Source organism: Chenopodium album, chromosome 11 (genome assembly GCF_948465745.1).
Source record: "Chenopodium album chromosome 11, dcCheAlbu1.1, whole genome shotgun sequence".
NCBI classification, from domain to species: Eukaryota; Viridiplantae; Streptophyta; class Magnoliopsida; order Caryophyllales; family Amaranthaceae; genus Chenopodium; species Chenopodium album.
In genome coordinates, this window is record NC_137844.1 from 42,395,945 (window position 1) to 42,402,221 (window position 6,277).

A 6,277-nucleotide genomic window follows, 5' to 3' on the forward strand; every position below is an offset into this window, starting at 1 on the left:
CAGACTAGTAGAGTAGTAGTAATGCAATTTATATTGATGTTATTGATTATAGGTGATGAGAAAAAGTATTATTAGATCATGAAATATAGCAGAATAGGGTGAAATTAGTTAGAATTGAAAATAGGCTTTAGGCGGCATTTAACTAGAGCTTTACCAGCGAATCAAATAAATCCCGCGTAATGTTTAGGCGACATTGGATCTAGCGGCATTTTTTTAAATGCCACTCCAGGTTTTCGCGGCATATATATATGCCGCCTAAGACTAAAATAAATGCCGCTAAAGCTTATTTTCGTTGTAGTGAACCCACTGATAAAGAGTTAAGATTTCTAGTATTTTGACTCAACAGATTCATGTCAATCATTTCCATGCATGTACATACAAAGTCATGAAATGACAATTAATATACAAAACCTGACAATGAATCCTGCAAAAATGACATCATACATTTTGAAAAATGATATCAAACATATATTAAATGATAATAAACTTTTATCAATAGATAATAAAGATTTATCAAATGACAATAAAAATTATTAAAATAAAGACAAAAGCTAATGAACGCCCCGAGGGCGTTAGATAAGCTAACTAAAACTATAAATATTAAATTAAAATGAACATTAATCACACTGATCGAAGCATAATTTTGGCATGCATTCCCAAATTAATACGTACTAATTTAGAAAATGTATTAAATGCTTATCTAAAGTCATGGGGGCGTTTATTAGCAAGATCCTAAAATAAAATAAACTTTTATTTCAAATCACACTACATATATGTAGTATATTATTTCAACCCTAAACCGTAAACCCTAAACCTCTTAAACTCGAACCCTTAAACCCTTTCAAACCCTAAGTAACTTCTTATTGTAAATTTTAGAATGAAGCTTATGAAAATGTGAAGGGTAATTAAGAAGATATGAATGGTAATTATTATGATGATATCCTTATAAGGGTAATAAAGATATGCTCTTTTAAAATGGATAATGAAATAAATGAATATATATGGGAAATATATTAATATAATCATAAGTAACATAAATTGACATATGATCATAAGTAACTTAAATTGGCATATAATTACTAAGAAATTTGGCCACATAATAGAAAATAATAAGTTAACAAACTTTTCATGATCTCACTAAAACAAAATTTAATTACAAGGTGTTTTACAATGATTACCACAAAATTTAAGTAACAGTATAATTTTCGTTAATGACAATCATTTAAATCATTGACAATCAAACTTTTGTTTATGATAATAATACTCTAAGACAATCATATTGTTGCTATTGACAATAATATTCAAAATGGATTACAAGGGTAATGAGTGTATTTGATACTTGTATAAGATGGTCATTTATAAATTTGTGTATTTCTTAACCATTTAATATATTCAAAATGGATTGTTGTACTCCATTTGAAGACAATTACAAGGTTAGATAACTATTTTCTTAACCATTTTGAATATATAAGAAGATTTCTTAACTATACAATATTTTTGTTTTATTAATCAATATTAGGTATAAATGTCCGTAAATGTATATTAAGTGATAATAAACTTTTATCAAATGACAATAAATATTTATCAAATGACACGAACTATATATTAAATTATAATAAACCTTTTATCAAATCACACTAAATATATATTATTTCAACTCTAAACCTTTCAAACCCTAATTAACTTCTTATTGTATATATCAGAATGACTTATGAAGATATGAAGGGTAATTATGATAATGTCTTTACAAGGGTAATTAAGATATGCTCTTCTAAATGGATTAAAACTATGTTGGATTATAATGAATTATTATATATGGATAATATATTCAAAACTAACTAACACAAATTGGCATATAATTATTAAGAAATCTTGTCATATAATGGAAAATAATTATTACGTACTAATTAACAAACTTTTCATGATATGACTAAAACCAAATATAATTACAAGGTTTTTTTACAATGAGAACCATATTGTTGCTTAAGGCAATATAAGTAACAATTAAGATAATTTTGCTTATGACAATCAAATTTTTATTTATGACAATATAAATATCATAATTACAATTTATTTTACTATGAGAACCATATAATGGTTATTTAACTTTAGAAGTTTTAAAAATGAATAACAAACAGAAACAATATTACAATATGACAATCATTTTTTTATTGACAAAAATATATATAGATTGTTGACAGTTATAAGGCAATTTATAACAATATAATAAAAAGCATGATAATAAAACAATAATATATTAAAAAAATACTTGATTCTCATTTAACATTTGTTAAACTATTTGTTTCACTAAACACTGATTATTTAGGCCTTAAAAGGCACCCAATTTGTTGCATGCCTAAGTGATTTTTGCCTTTTCACATTTAAGGCACCAATTCTTCTTGAATGCCTTAAAATTTTCTTTCAATTAAATTGATAAACAAACATATACACAACCTAGATATTTTCATTAATAAATTCTTGTATTATTACAATTTCATCCAAACATAAATAAAAATTCAATATTTTAAGGCTGGGTTTAAAGCACATTAGAAGCAAAATAGCAGTATCGACACGAGTAGTAGCATCATTGCTCGAGCAGCAGCAGTATCATTGATGGATTATGTAGCAGCATCACCATCAAGCAACATCATCATCGAGCAGTAGCAGTATCATCAACGCGAGTAATAGCAGCATCGCCTCCGAGCAACAGCATCAAGGATCAACCGGCAGATCAACAAGGATGTTCAGTACATTGTTGAATCACTACACAAATAAAAAAGATTTGACAGCTAAGGACAAGATTGGATGTCATCAACAAGAAAGTTAGTGTCTTCTTCCATTAATTATTTGTTTTATTTAGTTTCAACTTTGATTAGCTATTTTAAAGCTAATCAAAATGACAGTGAACTGTGAGGCAGTTTTAATTTCTTAATATGAGGAAAATACCTCTGGGAGATTAGGACTCATGGTATTTGTCGAGTAGAGACACAAGGCGTCTCTCCTGTGTATTCTCTTCCAGGGCCTATAAAAGAGAGCAAAATTAAGAGTTGAATTACAACAAAACCTACACTATTTTTATTTAACAAAACCACAAGCCAAACCTCTACTATTTGCATGGCACTGTGATTGACAACCAAATTCAAGAGCGAAGCATTCCATGGTAAAAAAAAGACTTGGGTTGAGACTTGAGACTTTAAGATTATGCAATTGATAATCCAGAGCAGCTTATCTAGTTCACATTTCACATCTCCGGCTTAGATATCCTAAAACAAGATGCTCCTACAACACCATTGACCATACCATAATGATACTTTTTAATTTTTTAAAAACCATATCATAATAGTTTAAGATTATCTCAAATTCTCAATTCTTCAAAGTTTCTAATATACTCCTAATCACAAACCTAAGTGTAACATCCTAGAAATTCCTTTCTTTTAAAATACCTGTTTTGCCCTGTTTAAAACTTTAAATAGGAATATCTAAGACATTACCGCCACCGTGAAAACGGCTAAGACAACTATCAAAGACACACAGCGGAAGACTAATTTCAAAACCATTCAAAACAAGTCAACTTGAAAAGTCAATCAACGAAAGTAAAGTCAAACCAAAGTCAAACAAAGTAAAATAAAATCAACCTACAACTTGGAACCATTATAGGCCCTTATTAAAACCAAAACTGAACTCAAAACTCTTTTCGTTAGTCACGCATAATATTCAAGTCATAAATAATTAAAGCATTAAACACATCATATACTTATAGAAACTAGCATGATTCGCTCTTCACTCATGCCCATTCATGAAAATGCTTCATCACCTGAAAAGCTTATCTCTACTTATTTCCACTACTCTCCATTAAAAATGGGTCATCATAGGGCCAAGATAAAGACAAGGCCAACAAACACACAAAACACACAATCAGCAAAGCTGAGTACATAAGCGTAATTAACACACTAGCATACAATTCCCTATCAATACACAACTTACCTCGTTGCACCTGTTTTTCAAACTTACAACAATCAATAAAAGTTCTCACTAGACACTAAACAATTTATTTAGCGTTGATTACGCATCGAACGGGTTTCCCACTAACCTCCCTCAAATAAATTGAGGTTACTGACACGGGAGCTAACCGTGCCAGCATCAAAACCACTCGTAAGTGGCGAAATTCCTGCGCATAATAATAATAAAAGGAATGTACAGCGTCCTGTACTACAGTAGAAGTTATGGTTAAATCTAAAACCCCATAACCCCCCCCCCCCCATAAGTTCATACTCAAGGTATATACGTTCCAAGAGTTTTGGTGCGTAATCTCTTTCACTTTACGTTATTTACAGATTATTAAACTCGGTGATGACTCTCAAATTATAATCATTCAATCAAAAATAATTAATCAAACAATTCAATATACCAATTTAATTCTTGAATAATTAGTGACCATATAATATTTAATGTTGAACCCTTTTTAATTCTACCTCGGTGTCAAAGACACCTTAAACGCATAATGCGCCACAAATCCTATCCCTCGGTGTTGAAAACACCTTAAGTACACTAAGGCACCAACATACAATTTATTCCTCGTGTACATAGACACTTATATAGCTCCTTCCTCATACTTAAAGCATCAATAAAAATTATATGAACCATAATAAAGTTCCTTTTCAATATCTCAAACCAAATTAAACATTTAGTTTAATTAAACATGCTCTCTAACATGCCCCAAATAAATATGAGGTTCATAAATAATACTCCAAACTATTATTTTCCAATCAATAATCCATCACAAATAAATCATGCCTCATAATCCATTCACCAATAACATCCAAATCATAAATTCCATTCCAAACCTAGCATGATACTACTTATAATCAATCAAAAACATTTAGCATGCTACTACATCAATATAATTATCCTAAGTACGCGAACATACCTTGTATACGATCTTAATATCGCCACAATTAATAAAAATCGCTCACTTCAAAGTCTCCTACAATTTAAAATTATAGAAGAGTATTAAAATCCACTCTACACAAATTTCCAGTAATATATACTATTATAAAACCCCTCATGATTTATTTAAAATAAGCTGAAATTATATTTAAAACATCATACTTTAATCCCAATCAATGGGTAATTAAAATTCCTTAAAGAAACTTGATTTTTAATGCTTTACCGAAAATTCCAGCACTATATTTTAATTAAAACTTGCTGTAATTTAGTCTTAAAATACTTTAATCGAAGTTTTACACCATTATATATCATAATCCTTCAATAATTTATAAATCAAGAACCTAGGGTTTCAAAAATTAGGGCTTTTTAATTAAAAACATAATCTGAAAATTAATTAACATAATACTCATAATCAAACATCAAAAATCAAATCCCAAAACTCATAATTAACAATTAGATTTAAGCATAGATTATTTTTTAACAATAAAGATTAATTTTTTTTCTTTTTTCTTTTTTACATTCGAAAAAGGGGAGGAAGAAGGCAGCGGCAACCACCATGCCGGCTGCCAGCGCCGGTGGCTGCCTGCTATCGGCGGCTGATGTTGCTGGTGGTCGGCAGTGGTGGTGGGAGGAGCAACCGAAAAAAAGAAAAGGGGAAGGGGAAAAAGGAGAAAGAAAAAGAAAAGAAAAATAAAGAGAAAAGGGAGAGAAGTTTACCTTGGGTTTTCTCCACTCTAGGCAAAGTTGATTTACCTCATATGTGGGATATTTATACCCCTTCTCTAGAAACCCTTCTCCCAAAACTTTTCTCTTATAATTTTCCTAATCCCTTCCCTAATAAAACTTTACTTATAATAAAATTTTCCTAAATTAAACCCCAACTTAATTAAAATAATTAATTAAATAAACTTTCCTTTTATAAAATATTTCCAAGCTTATTAAAATAAATAATTAAAATATTTTAAATAAAACATTTCAATTTAATTAAATACTTCTCAAAATACTTATTTTAATTAAAATACGTATAAAAATACGAGGTATTACACTAAGGGTGTCTAAATACTCCTATAATCATATTACTAAATCCATTATCATTACGCAATGGCTTATAAGAGGTAGACAAAATAGAAGGATATGTCACTGTTCCACTTGAATTAATGGCAACAATAATTCAAAGCTAAAAATATACTCCATCATATTACTCTATAATGACTATTGACTCGCTTAGCTCCATTAGCTCACAAAATGCTCCTCTAATCAGCAACTTGTGCTATTGTACTTTAATCCACCAGAGCTTTAGTTACACATACATTAGATTGCCTCACATACA